The 19,023-nt window shown below is 35.1% G+C and overlaps 1 protein-coding gene and 1 long non-coding RNA gene across 4 annotated transcripts in view; one reads left to right on the top strand and one right to left on the bottom strand.

Moving 5' to 3' along the window:
• Positions 1 to 19,023, bottom strand: part of LOC140742932 (uncharacterized) — a 239,611-nt gene that overhangs the window by 82,566 nt on the left and 138,022 nt on the right. The window lies entirely within an intron of this gene.
• The window catches only part of pros (homeobox protein prospero), a 134,912-nt gene continuing 130,662 nt past the window's right edge, over positions 14,774 to 19,023 (top strand). Inside the window, exon 1 of one of the 3 annotated variants that reach the window (XM_073074013.1) lies at positions 14,774 to 15,203. The gene's annotated coding sequence lies outside the window, so the exon portion shown is untranslated. Of the gene's footprint in view, positions 15,204 to 17,036; positions 18,725 to 19,023 lie in introns of those variants that run through there. The other 2 variants (XM_073074012.1, XM_073074014.1) reach the window with 2 other exon arrangements.

Here is a 19,023-nt window from a genome sequence, read left to right as displayed (position 1 = left end):
GAGTTATTGATTCGAGTGCGGGGTTAATGGCCGACGGTAATGACGTTATGGAATTCAGTGTCAAGGTCCCAGTTCGTTTGCAAACAGAATAAAATGGGTTTTTTATCTGTTTTATTCCGATGGCCGCTCATGATTGGTTTTTAAGTTTAATGTTATTGCCGTTTATTGGTGTTGCTGGGTTGTTTTTTTGGTTTACGTGGTGTGGAACATTGTTTCCGATGGATGAAGTTTGCTCTTCAAATGTAAAGGTTTAGATAAATTTGAATCGATAATAAATTCAATGTTATAGTTTATCTCATGTACGTATATAGATACTACGAGAGTAAGTAGGTAAGCACCTACTTCATCGCATTTAGTTTCGATTAGAAACCGAATCTACATTGGCAGGCCGAAATTCAGTTAGTTTTCCTACCTATCTATGTTTTAACTACTACTAACACTCAATAGTACATAATAAAAATTGAAATTGTACAGTCTTTGTTGAAGAAATAGTTAATAGTCGATCTTTGGCAGGCATTACATTGGATAGATTGATTATTGATAAAGTATGTCTATATGGGTTTTTTGACGCCACTAGCACAGCGGTTACCATATCAATTTGACACGCTAAAGTGTCGACTTCTATCCTCGGCCAAGTTATTTAAAAGAATTTAGATTTAGGCTTCAAACTTTGCGTTCTCGTCCATGACTGCATCACAAAAAACATAATATAACAATATTAGTGTACGCAACATCATTTCTAAATTCTTACAAAGAAAAAAAACAACCGACCCGTGCCCTTCATTAAACCCTTAAGACTTAACCCACTGTCCCCATCCATTATAATCGAACGGGATAAACAATCTAAATTCAAATCCAGACCGGTCAGGGTTCGACCACAAGGAGCGTCTAATTGTCCAGAGATTTACGAGTCAGGATCGTGTTAGCCAAATTGAAAGTTCTCTATAAATTAGACGGCGACCACCGACATGCTAATAGTGTGCCAAGAGATTTATATTATGCTTAGTACAGATGTAATTCGATTAGAGATTGAGGTGCTGATTTCTTAATGCACTTTTGTTGACTTTAAGTAAGTACAGCTCAAACACAGTTATTACAGTACAGTACAAGTAAGTACAGGTCAAGTAACTGATATATTTTTTACTAGCTGACCCGGCAAACTTTGTACCGCCTCAAAATCTATTTATCATATATATTTCATATAAAATATAGCCTATGTTACTCGTGGATAATGTAGCTTTCGAATGGTGAAAGAATTTTTTAAAATCGGTCCAGTAGTTTTTGAGCCTATTCATTACAATCAAACAAACAAACAAAGTTTTCCTCTTTATAATATTAGTATAGATGAAATAAGTAACAATTATCGTCAATTCATAATGGTCCTATTGCTGGGCACGGCTCTTCTTTTTTAGACTGAGAGGAGTTTAGGTCATAGTCCACCACACTGACCAAGTGCGAACTGGTAGATTTAACACACCTTTGAGAATTATTTCTTTAAAAAGAACTTTCAGATATGCACGTCTCCTCACAATGCTTTCCTTCATCGTTATAGTAAAAGATAATTAATATTGAGAAAGATTTCTTCTTTAGAAACAAGTAACAAACAAGGAGGCGGTAAGTAACTACTGCCACCCATGGATATCTGATATCAACATAGGATTGTTGTTTATATGCATTGCTCCTACTTCTGACGCCTAAGTAGGTATATTTCTTAATCGGGTTTTTTAGTGCATCGTCGTACCAACCTCGAATTAATACGGTCACCGAGACTAATATCTTCCGGGTAAGTCTATGGATTTTACCTTGTAATCTCCCATATCATAGGACTTACAAGAACAAGAGGAAAAGTCTGATATTTCTGTTCGAACTTAATTTTTAATACCTGGTACAAAGATTTGTGACGGATACGACGGGAAGACGACTGCTTGGAGAAGATCATGGTTGTTGGGAAAGTGGAGGGTAAAAGACCTCGAGGAAGATCACCAACCAGATAGTCTGACCAGATCAAGGACCTAACGAAGATGTCTGTCACAGAATGCCTAAGACAATCAGAAGACCGAGCACTTTGGCGAAATTTGCAGCACACCTGCACAGTAGATGTCCAGAGCGACTCAGAAGAAGACAAAGATTTCTACTTCTACTCTTGAAAACAAAACAAAACAGCGCTTTTTCACTACAGTTATAAGGTAGAAAATGGTCTGCTCATAGAAAATGATTCAAAGACTTAATTAGTATTAAAGGACCGGGATCATTTAACTAAAGATACACCACTTTGAATGCACAGTACAAATAATAGGTAAGTATACCTACCTATTGACTAAAGGTTTATATGTCTGTTGAACGTCGTAAAAGACGTTGCGGCTAAATAATATAGTAGAGGTTGGAGTTTCGTCTTTAGTCAACTGAGATTCATAGTTGTGTAACTGACATTAATTAATTATTTACGAATAAAAATTAATTTCTTGACAGATGTCAAATTGTTAATGATTCTAAGTGGCCATTTAACATCAGGCGGAGCGAAATTAAATAAGGTAAATGAGAGATAACCAAGAAGAGATGAGATGAAAATAAACTTATTTTTCAAACGGCAAACATTTCCAAATAGCAGCTTTAATATTTTTTTCAATTCGACTATGGTATTGAACTAGAACTAGCCAGGATATCCCCCTGTTAATACTTTAAAAAAAATAAGAACTTATGAATAAACCAAGGTTTAAAAAATCTTATATTACAGGGTTTTTACGAAATCGCACACGTTTTCAAATTGTCAACAATAATATTTTTTTCAAATTATGTTATTGAACTAGAACCGGGAAGGAAGTGCCCACATCCACACTTTCGAAAAAAAAAATAAAAACATATCCATGAACAAAGTTGTAAAAGATTACATTACAGCTACCGTTATACAAAATCCAAAATGGTTCCGTAAAAAGAATTTCGTACAACACTAAGATGTTTGCCCAAAGCTCTTGTTTGAAGACAAAGGAAGTGAGGGCAATAATCCACGGCGTAAGTACACTCAAAAAGTAACTACTTAGTAACGAAATAAGTTACACAAAGAACGTCAGAAAGGATTGCGGTTCTTTCAGTTTGAACTTGCCCAAATCGGTTTGCAAATGAGAAAATATAGCTCAGTTTTAACGAGGGTCTTAAAAACTTCCCCACTTTTGTATCGGCCAAATTGGACTCCATTGAACTTTTAGGGTCTTTTAGCAACGTTGACAAGTTGTTGTTTGAGCTCTTGTGAAATTAAACAATTTTAGTTGGCAGTTGGAATGTTTTTACAGTTTTTTATTAAAGACTTCTTTTTCGTCAGAAAGAATTTCTATGTAAGATGTATCGTTACGTATTCATATTATGCAGCTTGTAAGATACATTACCGATTTTCATTTTATTTGTGGTTATGCATTATAGATATACCTATGCGAGTTGGACCATATAGAAATTTCATGTAAATAAATCCCTTAAAAATAATATCCCTGTATGTTTTATTATCCACATCTTCTTGAAGGTAGTCATGTATAAGTATAGTAACACTAGATGACCCGGTGAACTTCGTACCACCTAATTATGAGTGACTATCTGTACCTCGTGGTTTCACTCGTGTAATTTATGTATTATGTCCATAAACTACTGGTAAATATTAGGAAATGGCCACAGGAGAACAGGAAAATAAAAAATACAATTAAATAAAATTCACTCTACCTCTCTGCACTCTGTTATTTTTTTACCGACTTCAAAAAGGAGGTGGTTATCAATTCGGCCGGTATCTTTTTTTATGTATGTACACGAATTACTCCGCCGTTAGTGAACCGATTTTAATAATTATTTTTTTATTGTGTTATTTTTTATTGTAGGTTCTAATGAAATTACAAAGTCAGTTCATCATTGACTATTTAAGGGTCTGATAATGTGGCTCGGAGACAAAATATGTAACTCCTCAACCGATGGGGATATTTGAGTTGTGTTTGAAGATATTTGGTGTAAGTTCTAACGAAATTGCAAAGTCAGTTCATCATTGACTATTTAAGGGTCTGATAATGTGGCTCGGAGACAAAATATGTAACTCCTCAACCGATGGGAATAATTGAGTCGTGTTTGAAGATATTTGGTGTAGGAGGTTCTAATGAAATTGCAAATCATTGACTATTTAGTTAGGTTAGGTTGAAACACATAAGACAATATAAAACTAAGCGGGCAGGGCGCGGCAGCGCCCTGCGAGCGGGCGGTTCCAATCAATGTAAATTCAGACCGTACCTTAATTCATGATCACGTTTATACAATTTTATATTGTATTAATATAAATTTTATTATGTCATCACTAAAAAGGGTAAAAACAATTTTAACAAAAAATACAACCGACTTCTATGTCACTACATAGTAAAAAATAATTCAAATAAATGTTGGTTTAGTACATATTTCTGAAGTCGGCGCTCAATATATTTCGTTCGAATTATTTTTTACTTTGTAGTGACATAGAAGTCGGTTGTATTTTTTGTTATTTTTTTTACAAACACGCGAAAAGAAGTACCTATAACTTCAATAACGGTTTTTTTTAAGAAAGTTTATTTACTTATAGTACTCTAATCGGGTTGTTGAATAGCTAAAAATGCTGAAACAGGTGTGTAAATAGAAAGGCGATTTATAACAGTCTTAAGGGTTGATCTAAAAAAACAAACAGTGACTCAGATGCTTCATTATGTCTTATGATAATTTTCTTAGTGCTCCAAATTAACGGATAATAAATTAAAGTTCCATACCCGATTAAACGACCCTAAAGGTTGATTTTCCAAAAACGGTGAAAAATGTGTTCTATTATTTTGAATCAAAAAGCTAAATTCCAATTTTCATAGACTTTGCTTCAACATCTGCCGATTTCTAAACGAAGTGTCTTCTAAAGCCAAATGCAAATTTTTACAGTTTTTGCTTCCAAATTAACGGATTTTAATATAAAATTCCAACCCCTACTTAACCAACTTAAGGGTTGATTTTGCAAATATCGTAAAATAGATATTTAATTACTTTCTATCGAAATCCTATCAAATACCAATTTTCATATAGATTTGCATCAAAACTGGGGGACTTTAATACAAACTTTCAACTCTTATTTATTCGAACGCTTATTTATTATTACGCGGTCGAACAGGATAAAAAGTATCCTATGTCCGTCTCCTGGTTCTAAGCTACCTCTCCACCAATTTTCAGTCAAATTGGTTCAGCCGTTGATGAGTTATAAAATGCTTCACGAAAACGCGGTCGAACGGGATAAAAAGTATCCTATGTCCTTTTCCTGCTTCTAAGCTACCTGTCGATTAATTTTCAGTCAAATTGGTTCAGCCGTTCTTGAGTTATAAAATGACTTCACGGAAACGCGGTCGAACGGGATAAAAAGTATCCTATGTCCGTTTCCTGGTTCTAATCTACCTCTTTACCAATTTTCAGCTAAATCGGTTCTACCGTTCTTGAGTTATAAAATGACTTCACGGAAACGCGGTCGAACGGGATAAAAAGTATCCTATGTCCGTTTCCTGGTTCTAATCTACCTGTTTACCAATTTTCAGCTAAATCGGTTCAACCGTTCTTGAGTTATAAAATGACTTCAAGGAAACGCGGTCGAACGGGATAAAAAGTATCCTATGTCCGTCTCCTGGTTCTAAGCTACCTCTCCACCAATTTTCAGCCAAATCGGTTCAGCCGTTCTTGAGTTATAAGTGGAGTAACTAACACGACTTTCTTTTATATATATAGATATACGGTACTGAGTATATTACAATTACTCGTAAGTAAGTACACACTAGTGTTTAGAGGTATTATAACTATATGCCCGTTATTAAACTGTACTTGCTGAAGACTTCTACCAGAATGCCGCTCTGTTAACTCGAGCGCCGCCATGATTTCATCCCTACTTGACATCTGTGTTTGAACTGTAGTTATCAAATGAGTGGCTTATAATTTAAAGTACTATTACAAAAATACGATATCGTATAATATCAATATAATATCCAAGCTTCATTTTAACGACGATAACAATATTATATCTTCTTATCAAATCAGAATCTAATTTATTATTTAAAATATAAAATGCTTTTAAAATTACATTGTATACACGATTTTGTTACACAAATTCAATAATAAAAAACACAAATTATAGTAAACATACTTTCAGTACAAAACCAGCCTACCTCTTATTATTCTCGTTAACGCCACCTTATACGATACTTTTACTGCGAGAATAAAACAAGGAATAAAAACTTCAATTCGTTTTCATGCAAACAGAGGTCTCATAGAAGTCATAAACGGACTTTAGATTTATCCCGACATTATAAGCACAATGCTTCGTAACCCAACACATCAAAAAGGACATAGCACAATATTCTGGAACAAAGTGTGCGAGACTTGACGGCTATTCAAATGTATACACCGTAAGCGCCCAGCTCGTGTTACACGAAAAACAACCCTTATACTTTAAGTATTAAGTTCAATTTTCAACGTTACAAATGTCGACTTAAGTTGATATTTCGAAATAATTGTAAAAGTTTTTATCTATCGGCGACATTCAAATCTGTATACGCGTGTTTGAAATCAGACTTTGTCGTGCAGTAATAAGGTTAAGAGCGGGATTTAGGCGTCCATAATAAAAGGTGCTCAAAGTTTCGAACGCGAACAGTTAAGGTGTGCCAATAAAAAAGGTTTAAGCTTCTTGCGTTACGTTTTACAAGTTACAAGGTATATGGGACCGTAGGTGATGATTTATTTTGGTTTAACGTCTCTGTTTTATTGATCGAAACATTGGCACTTAAGTAGGTACGGTTAGCGAATGTAAGTTTTTTTTATTATATAGGAGTAGCAGACGAGCATGCAGTCCACCTGATGGTAAATGGCTACTGCAGCCCATGGACATCTGTAGTCAACCCCAGATAGGATTAGAAATTCGTACCTGAGATCGGCCACTGATGCGCCGCTACCCCTGAGGACTAAGGTGGAACGCCTCGAAAACGTATGTCTCCCTTACCACACCCTTCAAAACGGAACAACGCAGCGCCTAACACTGTTGTTATCAGGTAGAAATCGTACCACAAAGGGTTCTACCATCTTAAAAAGTTTAAGTAACTTTGAAGTTGTTTACATATGAGCCTAATAACTAACGTAAATTTGGTTTTAAGATTTAATAATTTAATATCAGTACCTTGGGTCAAACCAGAATATGAATCTTATTGCAGATTAATAAGGATATATTTTTTTAATTGACAATTTCATGCAAATATATCAATTTCAAGGCGTGTGATGATGATGTTGCTCATTTAAAGTAATGATAAAATTAGCTTGCAATTTCCATCATACGGTTTTTCTCCTATATCGTTATTACCCAAACTTACTTTATACCTCCATGAATAAATACAATTGAAGCTGTTATTTTTTTAATATGTTTAAAGCACGCTACACGCCTCAAACACGCCAATCAACATGTAAGAATCCTTTTTGCTAAGAATCGGGGGCGATCAATGGGGATCATACTTCATTTAATTTGGGGTACCCTATTATCAATACAAGGGAATATCATACTTCTTAGATTGTAAACATAATATCTAGAAACCACTTTTTTCTATTTACGCATATAAAAAAAAATGCATCCGAAAGCAGTAATAGTGTAAATTGGTTATCCTCACACACCTCCAATTTTTTTTAAAAGATAACTAAATGTTTGAATTTCTAACGAAGCTTTTCTTCACAGTTAAAGCAACTTATAATTATTTTTTCTACATCTCTAAATTTTAATACAAAGTCAATAATTGTCTACCTCACTTTCAGAAACCGATTACGACAAAGCTATCAAGAGTTAGTGGTAGGAGCTACGACAAACAAATAGCGCGAAGTCAATCTGTCGTTAAGGTAACGATTGAGAAGAGTTTATGGGCACTTTCCGTTAAAATTACAGGGGAGCCTTTACGAGCCCCCGTGTCTTTACGCGACAGCGGTGTAGTCCCGTTGCGGTTAACACATTCAATCCCTTAGCTTTTAGACGAAAATAAATAAATCATTTCCTTTATAAGAAAATCATAAATCCACAAAAATATAATACCTCAGCTTAAACATTTAAAGGGGCTATTATAGTATAATTAGTAAAATATACTGTTTTAAAAGGTATAGAGGAAAGACACAATAATGCATTCTAAAATACATTCTTCGCCAATCTTACGCTATTTTATATATTTTTTTGACTCTACAGTCTACATGCTCAATTTTATATAAAACTAGTTGACCCGGCAAACGTTGTGTTGCCATATAAATAAAAAAATGTTAAGGGTGAACAAAACTTATCACTTAGGGGTATGAAAATAGATAGTAGCCGATTCTCAGACCTACTAAATATGCATATAAAATTCGGTGAAAATCGTTAAAGCCGTTTCGGAGGAGTTCGGTAACTAACATTGTGACACGAGATTTGTATATTTAAGATAAGATTGTAGATCAGGATTTTTTCCCATGTTGTATTTAATACAATGTCGTTACTGCGAATACCCCATAGTCCCCGCCCATAAGGTGTCGCGTTTATGTGGTTTATTTAAAATAAGTAATTGTGGCATACATTTTACGATGTTTTTAGTGCACATCTCATGAAACAAGCTACTTGGTTAAAACATTCTTAACAATGTTGTATCAAATGTTGTATTTTCGGTATAGGATACAATCTTGGTATTATTTTTCTTTATAAAATACAGGGTGAATTTTTTAAACGGGCCTTCAGGGTCAAATCCGAAACTATAAGGATTAGCGAAAAATGCTGAAAGGAGTTATGAGGCCGATTTTGATAAAAATTAAAACTGCATCATTACTTTTTTAAAATAACTTTTTCCCTAGCCGGGAATCGAACGAGTTCATTTTGAAAAAAAAATACACCCTGTATATTATTCCACTATCTGATAGTGTTGCTTATAAGGATCAAAATCTGGGAGGTAATGTTATGTGACAAATTAAAGGAAAAGGAAAATTTTGAAGAAAATACATATTTTTCCATACATTGGCATACTAATCCTTAAGGATTATACACATGCCGCAGCATGCACGCAGTAGCCACTTACCATCAGGTGGACTGCATGCTCGTCTGCTACTCTTATATTATAAAAAAAAACTTCAGGTAGGACTGATCTGCGTTTGACTACAGCTATTCATGGCAGTGGTTATTTGTTACTTCCATATTAAAAAAAAAAAATAATAGATCTTACTCTCTAACTTAGTTTTCTTACATTTTGATTATTTAAAAAATATCAATTGTAGCGTGGGGTGGTGAATGATGGTGTTATTTATTAAGAGTTCTATGAAATCATCTATCAATTATCGCTGAAAGGACTAATAATAGAAAAAGAAATGCAATAAAACTATATTATACGGAAATGAAATTTAAAAAATCATACGGAAAATTGATCATACGGAATTCTACTAGTACGACTCGCACTTTACTAACAATCATCAAAACATATTAAATACACAGGTAATTATTAAATAGATACTTAGAAAATATTTAATACTTAAAAAATCACCTTAAATAATATTTTTAAAATATTATGACTCCACTTTATTCGACTGCAAGTGTTAACATAGGTATTTTACTCCTATTTAGCTGCGGCAATAATTATTTTTAAGAAGCTATGCTCCAATAGTTTGAGCATGTAGTGTAGTATAGTCCGCGCCAAACTGCTAGTCCGCTCTGAAGTTGTTGCGCATAACTACAAGCATATATTCCGTAGCAACGTAAGGACATACTAACGCAGCTATGACCCGTAGGCGAGAGCGGCCCCGCGCTGCCTTTGTCTCGCTAATATCTACCATTTACTATTCAACGCGACTCGTTTCTATATTCAGAGCGGACTTGCAGTTTGGCGCGGACTACACGAGTAGTATATTTGTAATAAGGGTAATCTGAAGGTGGTAAACCCGGTGGTAAATCCAGAGGCACTACCGCCACGCCCATTTTTGCCTAATAATAACAATGTAAAACGATGCTGTGTCCTGGATTGAACGCTGTTCCCAGCTTAGTTCTAAGGGTCAGCAAAGCATCTGCGGTCAACCTTAGGTAGGACTATAACCTTATCTGGGGTTAATTAAAAATTCATGAACGACAGTAGCCACTTATCTCCATCTCATCAAATACTTATAGGAATTCTATGTAGGGGTGGGTGACAGTGACTCTTCTTTAGTTCAGCTACCCAGGCCCATATGGTACTTTTAGTTATTATAAAGGTTACAAACCACGGATTAAAATATTATTTTTGTTTTTTTTTTTTTTTTAATATTTATACCTAACGATAAGGCAGACGGGCTACCTGGTAGAAAGCAGTCACCGTCGCCTTTGGACATTTGCAACACCAGAGGAGTCAACAATGCATCGCCGGCTTCGGAGGAGAACTCTTTTTGTACCCCTCTTGAAGAGCCCCATGTCATACCGCTCAGGGAATACTTCAGGAGGAAGATTTCCACATTTTGCACGTACGCGTCAAAAATGACCATTCAAACCGAACGGAGGATCGCCACGGGTCCACTTGATGTGGTTGTTATAAACAAACATCCTGAGACACACAGTTTTTTTTATCGATTTAAGTAATAAACGAGCATGCAGTCCACCTAATAGTCACTACCGCCCATGGACATCCGCAGCCAAGTTCATATAGAAGGGCAGTGGCGTAGCTACCTAGGGGCTAAGCGGGGCAGTGCCCCGGGGCCCTCAAACTCAGGGGGCCCTCGAACCCTTACCAGAAATTTCGATCGAACGGAACTTTTGGAAATTTCTCCCAATTTCAAAATAAATATGAAATGTTGCAACCCCGCTTTAAACATGACAACTCAGTTCAAAGTAATTAAAAAGTTATGCCTAGGGAATTCCCCTAAATTCTTTCTGTACTAGTACTTAGTTTTACCTCAACTAACTCAAGCATGGACTGTTCACCAATCATGCAAGGAAATAATGAGCAAATATGGAGTGCTAGAATGCGACCTAACGGAAGTATTCCGCCGTGGGGCCCCGGCGTTGTAAAATAGGGCCTCACCCTCTCTTTCCGTGGGTGCCGTAAGAACCGGCTAAGGGATACGGTGCAGAACACCTATGCACAAATGTGAATAGTTTGCAGACATATGTTTTTTTTTGTTTATTTGTTAGTATTCTGAAGGTGGTAGAACCCTTTGTGGTTCGACTCCGGCGGCACCACCGCCACACCTATTTCTACCTAATAACAGCAGTGTTAGGAGCTGTTGTGTTCCGGTTTGAAGGGTGTGGTAAGGGAGATAGACTTTTCCGAGGCGTTCCAGCTTAGTCCTCAGGGGTGGCGGCGCATCTGTGGCCGACCTCAGGTAGGAATATCTAATCCTATCTGGGGTTGATTACAGATGTCCATGGGCGGCAGTAGCCACTTACCATCGGGTGGACTGCATGCTCGTCTGGTACTCTCATATTATAAAAAAAGTATTTTGCGGTTTGGTAGACATATACGAGTATATATATAAATCAATAAATGTATTGATCGGCATGTTAATGCGCAATCGTATCAAATCGGGGTGCGCCGACACATGGACCCTTAATTTATTTAAGTAAGTAATGTTATGTGACAAATTAAAGGAAAAGAAAAATTTTGAAGAAAATACGTATTTTTTCATACATTTGCATACTAATCCTTAAGGATTATACATAAATACATATGTCATAACACGGAAGAATTTGTTGGTTAATCAACTAATTCTTCGATGTTATGACATATATGTTTGTAACTTGCGAAAATATAACGGACACATTAGCGTCATAGGATCGTATCCAATCGTGGTCCTATGACGCTTTGATCTGCCTATTTTAAGAACAAATGTCCCTACAGTGAAGCATTTTTGATTTATGTGGAAACGTTATACTTTTGCGGAAACTAAAGCTAGGAAAAAATGTAAATAAAATAGTTATTTAGTCAGTTAGGCCCGACCTTTATATGATAAATCCTTGACGATCCTATTTTGTTTTATTAGCCAAACCTACATCCAGTATTAATTGTAATTTATGTTGTTACTGTTTAATATTTTTATTACCTGCCCTGCACTGCACAAAAAGGGCTTAAATAGCTTAGCATTTATAAAGTATTTGTATATTTCATATTTTTGTTTGATAAAACCTAATCAGTTTCCATAGCAGTGGGGCCCCATTTTTTATTTGCCCCAGGGCCCTTGGTTACCTAGCTACGCCACTGTAGAAGGGGTGTTATTTGCCACTCCTGAGGATACGCCTCATATGTGGACAGGCTGCCTATATTTATTAGCGTCTATAAGAGCCTGACTGGGAACTGGTATCTATCCATCAACTCATAAAATGGACATGGATGGTGTTGATTCTTACTGTTAAGGAAACATGGCAAATTGTTAAGTTAGAAACGCAACTGTCCTCTCATATCACTCCTACAAGACTAATCAAACGACATATCATATGTCAAAATCCGTCAAGCTTTCAAATTTGGGTTACAATGCGTCCCAAAGAATGATAAACACGTTAAAAAAACATTACCCTCCCCAGTCGGGTAAAAAATTACTTGAGAGTCGAGTAAATTTTCTTTTCGACTCCGGCGGCACCCCCGCCACACACCTATTTCTACCTAATAACAGCAGTGTTAGGCGCTGCTGTGTTCCGTTTTGAAGGTTGTGGTAAGGGAGACAGACTTTTCCGAGGCGTTCCAGCTTAGTCCTCAGGGGTAGCGGCGCATCTGTGGCCGACCTCAGGTAGAAATATCTAATCCTATCTGGGATTGATTACAGATGTCCATGGGCGGCAGTAGCCAATTACCATCAGGTGGACTTCATGCTCGTATGCTACTCCTAAATTATAAAAAAAAAAAAACATCTACATAAATTACCTACATACAAATTGCAGGCAACCACTATATTGGAAATCGTATTCTTATAAGAACGAATTACTACCTTGAATAATAAACCTAAAATAATTTTAAGTGATCTCAAACCATAATTAAAAAGTATTAAAGAGTGACTCCCTTAAAGAGCCTGAAAACCTTATTAAATTATTCAGTTATCTCAATTTCAAAAAAAGAGTTCACTTATAAAGAACATAGATACTCAATACAAATAAGAATAAGAAAGTTGTTACCCATAGCGACATCTATTATCTCGATACCAAGTTATAAGATTCTAATAAGAAATTGAGAGACTGGTTTAAATATTCACACGAAAATATTATAATATAAAAATGTTACAAATTCTTTATTTTTATTTAATACAGTATTAACTAAATGTTCAGTCTTTCCCATTTTCCTTCTTATAATTGTGTTGAGAAATGTACCTCCTTAAGTATAAACTTTAATACAAGGTACATTAAGAATACTCATTTTATCAGAAAATGAATATTAATAATTAAAAACGGTATAAGTGCATATTATAAGTAGAATTATTATACTAATTAAGTATTCGAATACTTAAGCAGCATAATATGTTTCTACCTATTATACTGAATACTCATCATATTTAATTCGCCATTAGAAGCGAATTGGCGACCTACATCTGTTGTTTATTATATTATCTAGTACTCTTAGTGTTTTCAACGTATATCTAATGAGATAATTCATCTTATTAGAAAAAAAACAAATTAGTAATCGCGACGATTAGGACTGACAGCGCCATCTATTATAATTAGATGCTAAACATTAATAACATATTACATTATTTTATTCGAAGCTAGGTACATTTAGTAAAATCAATATGGAAAATGGGAACACTAGCATTGTCAAATAAAATTCCCTTTAAACTTTCAGATTTCACGCAGAATTTCAATACAAGTGTCAAAATATCACACGTTACATTGTTCGTTACGTACACCTATGACGGCAATTCGACGACATGATCAAAACGTCTGTAAAAACCAATGAAAACGAAAAAGAAACAGCAAACGAAAATGGCCGTTGAATACCCGGCGAAGTGAACGTTGCACTTTCACGATTAAAATAAAAAAGAAAAATAAACGACGCGTTAGAAATGAACCATCGGCTTATAGTTCCCATTGACAACAAGCAAGGTGTGAGGGCGTTAGTGTCGCAACCGATAGTAATACGGCGCGTACATAAATGTAGTTCCGCTACCCGACGCTAAAGGTTATGGCAGCACTTTACATGAATGGAATATTTTTTATTTGTTTTTATTTGAATGTAAATACTTCGTTTTTTTCATACATACTTGTTTTATTTAGTCTCTGTTATTTGTGAATGTATTTGGTGCATATTTATTACCTACATATATTTTACAATGTGTTTTTTTTACTTTTTAAAATGATAACAAAACTTTTTTCAGTAACGTAAACTTTTTGTCCTAGACATTTCGTTCGCCAAGGTACGTGTTCTCATAAAGGAAACACAAGCTGTGTTAAAATGGATATATTGCATAAACAATATCATTTATTTTTTGTTATTATTGCATAAAAATCGAAACTGCAAGTGTTGCCGAAAGACGTAATCATACGCGCGATAAAAAGAATCGAAAACCGTCGATCATGTGATCGGTCGACAGATCGAAACGGGTCAAGCACAACAGGTGAGTTGCGGGGCGCATCAACTAAAAAATAAAATATCGAAATGCGAAAAAATAATAAAAATCGGCAAATATAGTAAATTGAAAAAAGTGTAGTTTCGTCCTTGTCGCGCGGTAGGGCTGGCCGTGTTGTCGTTTCTTTCGTGAGTGCGCGCACGTGGTTTTCGGCGGTCCGGGCGGGCGTCGGCGGGGGCAGCGCGGGGGAGCCGCGGCCGCCGAGCCACACGACGTCGCGGCCCGCGCCGACCGGCTGCGTTGCCCGTAACCTCCGATTGACCTCATTTTTTTTTCTTCAATGTAAATATTCGGCTCGTTTTGCCGCATAGTCTATAAGTGGTATTAAGTTCCTTCAGCGCGTTTCATCTTTTTTATCCACTCATCCCGCTAATTAGTAGACGTTCCAAATTAACTTTGGCAGTGTTCCGGACTTTTTATTCGATTCAAAAAAATTAAGTGACCGAACTTCAATTTCTGAACTGTGTTATACGTTTAAAAACTTTGTAGTCAGCTTACATTTTAGAACTGGTTGTTGTTACTTTTTGTGGTGCTCTCGAAATCGCCGAAAATCATCAAAACTACAAAAAATAACAAAGTTCCGTGATTCCTTCCTTAGAAGATAAATGAAGATTTGTACATAGTCATCTGTTCAGGTAATTGTGGCAGTCAACTTTTGTATTGTAATTCTATACGTGTGATTTATTTTGATTGTTATTGAAGTTATTATTGTTTTGTTACTTTTATTTACTATATTTTTTATTTGCATTTTTGTTATTTCGCTATATCTCATGGTCCGATTTGTAAAATCTACTAATTTTAATATATTAATTGCTACTTTATAAGCAACTCCTTTTAATTAATTTAAAATTTGACGCGGCCCTACGTAAAATCTCGTTACAAATTTATTATTATCTTTTTAATAATAGATTATTTGTTACATAGGTGATTGTTGGTATCCTGACGGTATACCTAACTAATCAACAAAACTAATATTCGATTTCCCGCTTTAGGGACGCGCTATTTTTTACGATTAGATTTAATCCAGTATTTTCTATTGTTTAACATTTATCTAAGTTACATAGAGTTCGTCTAAACGCTTATAAGGCGTACGGGAAATTATAATTTGTCTGAATTAGAAATCTAAATTAGATACTAACTAATGATAGTGGGTGGGTTTAAACTACAGTGTTATTCTCAAGTATCTACCTATTGATTTACTTCACATAAATCTTTTAATACCTAAAACGTAACTTTCATTAGAAGAAATTTATTTGTGTTACAATTTTTGTATTTTAGGATTCTAATGGACTGAATTTTTCATTCGCTTAAATCTTTGTTTTAAATTACTAAATGTATCTACTAAGTCATGATAGTACTACAATACATAACGAAGTCAAAGTCGAAATGTGTTTGTTTGTTGTAATAAAGATTTGAAACATTTAACGTAACATTGTAACAAAATTTCTATCACATTTAGATGTTTTAATTGGCTCATGATTTTGTCACTGAGTTTCGTAGGTAAAATTCTGAGTATAGGTATTTCTGAGCTCTGTTTTTACGCGTTATTGTCAATGTAATAGTTACATACGGACAATACAAAAAAAATCACAAAATGTCAAAAGAACAGAAAACAAAATGTTAGTTAAATTATTGTCAGTGAAAGGTGTTGTGTAAAAAGGTTTAAATTCTATTAGAATCGAAGATTAGTTACTTATATTTTAATTAGTTGCACATCCTATTTTCTGTCACTGTACGTTTTTAAAAATACTAACTAAAGTAGGTAATTAACCTTTTATTGAGTCAAAATGCATTTCCGTGAAATTGAAAGAAGTATTTTTCTCCTTGAAAATGTTCTTTTTGGAAACAGAATTATAATCACAAACAAAGCTAAAAAAGTACTATGAATTAATAAAAAAAAAGGTCATAATCAAAATTAAGCGGACCAAAATTTGCGGTTGAAAAAGTAAGGAAAATTATTACAAAAAATTTCACATTCAAATTTGGAAGTCATTGTCTCAATGCTCACCTCCGTAGTGTTGTTATCTGTCCACTCGTTTTCGAAAATCGATGTCTCGTTAAAAATCGGTCCGGGTTCGTCGACCCTTGGATGCTGCGGCGACAGCTGGACCGCGCTCAGATAAAAGAATCATATTAATTCATACTCGCGACCAACCGATTGTGTACTAAACCTGTCCTGTTTGAAGAAAAAACGCGTAGATATATCGAGATGTTTTGAAAAATATACTGAAATACGACTGTTTCAGCATGAGAAAAATAAATCTCGGTAGGTAAAATAATGTTCATTAAAAAATAGGTGAATTTTTGCAAAATTTTATTGAATATTCTTAACTTTAACAGACTTCTCAGAGAAAAGATTCGTATTTCAACATAAATGCTTTTGTTAATGTAAAGTATTGTGGTTGAATTTAGTTACAACATCTAGTATTACTGAAATCAGCGCTTTATGTTGATAAAGATGTGTACGTGTGATAACAAACGAAAAAATGTATCATAAAGTTCATAAATTTATAAAAAAATGAATACTAAATTGTAATTTTTAAACTGGAAAAGATAGGCTTGAAACAAGACAATAAACCAAAGTCAAAGACATCGAATTGAAGAGAGGTCCATTCCCAGATACTTTACTAATAAAACGCATGAGCATTACTCATACTTTATACCAGTACAATAATAACAAAGCAAATCTAGTTTATAATGTACGCAATTGATTAGATGAATGATCTCTTTAGGCTATGGCCATTTAAAACTCTAAGAGAGTGGTCAATGTGTTGCCGCCTTAATCAAAAACTACAGGTAGTCATATTGTAAAAAATACAATATTTCTACATAAAATGTTCTCATTTAAATCGATTACCTACTTTTATTAAAGAAAAATTGAAAATCGCGTCAAAATATATGTAACTACTTAAAAATAATGTACTCATCGTAATACTATTTTCATACGCTCCCAAAAAAACAACGTACGGCACGTGTACGAATGTTTTCATTTCATGAATGACGATAAAAAATTTGCACTCACTGGCTTCCATTATTATGCATATAAATGTGCTTTAAATACGTATCTCTCATTGATATTGTCGGGTGCCGATTACGGGGATTTTTTGCGATTGATTGAATTTTATTTACAATTAACCCGGCCTCGGCGTCGTCGAAAGCGAGAGTGACGATTAAATACCATTTAAAAATAAAACAGCCCGCCGCCATAACATTGGAATGTGGATAATTTACCGGTATTTATGTTGCATCGCTAATATGTGTCAGTAAACAAAACCACCGCTGATATAGTGAATTAGTTATTTAGAGCGATTAGAAACAACGATTCGGTGCGGTTTAGCGCGTGTTAGGGCATTTGTGATGTGTGACGGTTTACCGAACGTAGATCGCTCTGTACGGTTTAAGAAAGCGGGGTCCCGCGACGAATCGAGCGGAGTTAAGTGGCGAGGCGTGAACAAAACGTCTCAGTCTTAAGAAGCCGCCCAAAGGAAAAATCGTGGAGGGAAGCGGGTGCGGGCCCGCCTAATTTGTCTTAGGCGGAAAAATCGCGCGGCGATTACAAGTGGCTCGTAACGAAGTCGGCCCCGCGGTGGGGGGAGGCGAGCGGGGCGGGGGGCGCTCGGGGTGGCGCGGCGCGCCGCGGACAGTCTCAGTCGTCCGTCTGGAGTCGCGGCGGCCGGCCGGGCCGCGCGGCGCAATACACGTTCCTCGTGCTCTTGTGATTATAAATTTTAATAATACAAAATTCAAAAACTAAATTTAAAATTCTAACCGCGTGTAATCGAAAAAATATTTTTAGGCTAAATTCCCCGACCCCCAATTTTTTGACCAAAACTGTTGGCAGTGGAAAAAGTTTTGCGAAATTTTTAATATTTATGTCGGTTACATTTGTAAAGAGATTAAACGTTTGGCCGTTATTGAGAATATTTTTTATTTAAAAATTTATTTTTCTTAACGAGCGACGGCTCGAGTGAGCAATTGATAAAAACAATTAATCTTAAGCGTTATATTAATATTAAGGACTTAGCTATAACTTGAATTGACTGCCACCGACACTTGTCTAATGTAATTAGTTCATTAGTTATATGAGACTTTTGTGGTTTGATCGGACAATTCAACTTTTTGTGCTCAACACAGGAAGATTTCTTACCGGACCAAGGTTGTGATATTTTCTTACGTTTTAGTGAGATTTTGTAATGCTAATTTGTTTTTACTTTTTTTTTATTTTGGTATTCTAGTGTAGTTTTTTTTTTGTCATTTTATTATTTGCAGTTGTAAAACTAAATGTTAAAGAGTTTCTAATATTAAAACTCCGTCGGACTAGACCCGGTTTTCAAATTTGGTTGCTTTAATTTTGTATATTAGAAACTTTTTAACACTTTTTTTTCTTTTTTGTTTCATAATGTATGCCTTTTTGTTATTTTATAGAACTTTTTGTACTGATTTTGTTTTTTTTTT

The sequence above is a fragment of the Epargyreus clarus genome, unplaced genomic scaffold (assembly GCF_041222505.1).
Source record: "Epargyreus clarus isolate Ecla_fem2 unplaced genomic scaffold, WU_Ecla_fem_2.2 ptg000006l, whole genome shotgun sequence".
NCBI classification, from domain to species: domain Eukaryota; kingdom Metazoa; phylum Arthropoda; class Insecta; order Lepidoptera; family Hesperiidae; genus Epargyreus; species Epargyreus clarus.
The sequence above is the reverse complement of the archived record's forward strand: the minus strand, read 5'-3'. Positions and strand labels throughout refer to the sequence as shown.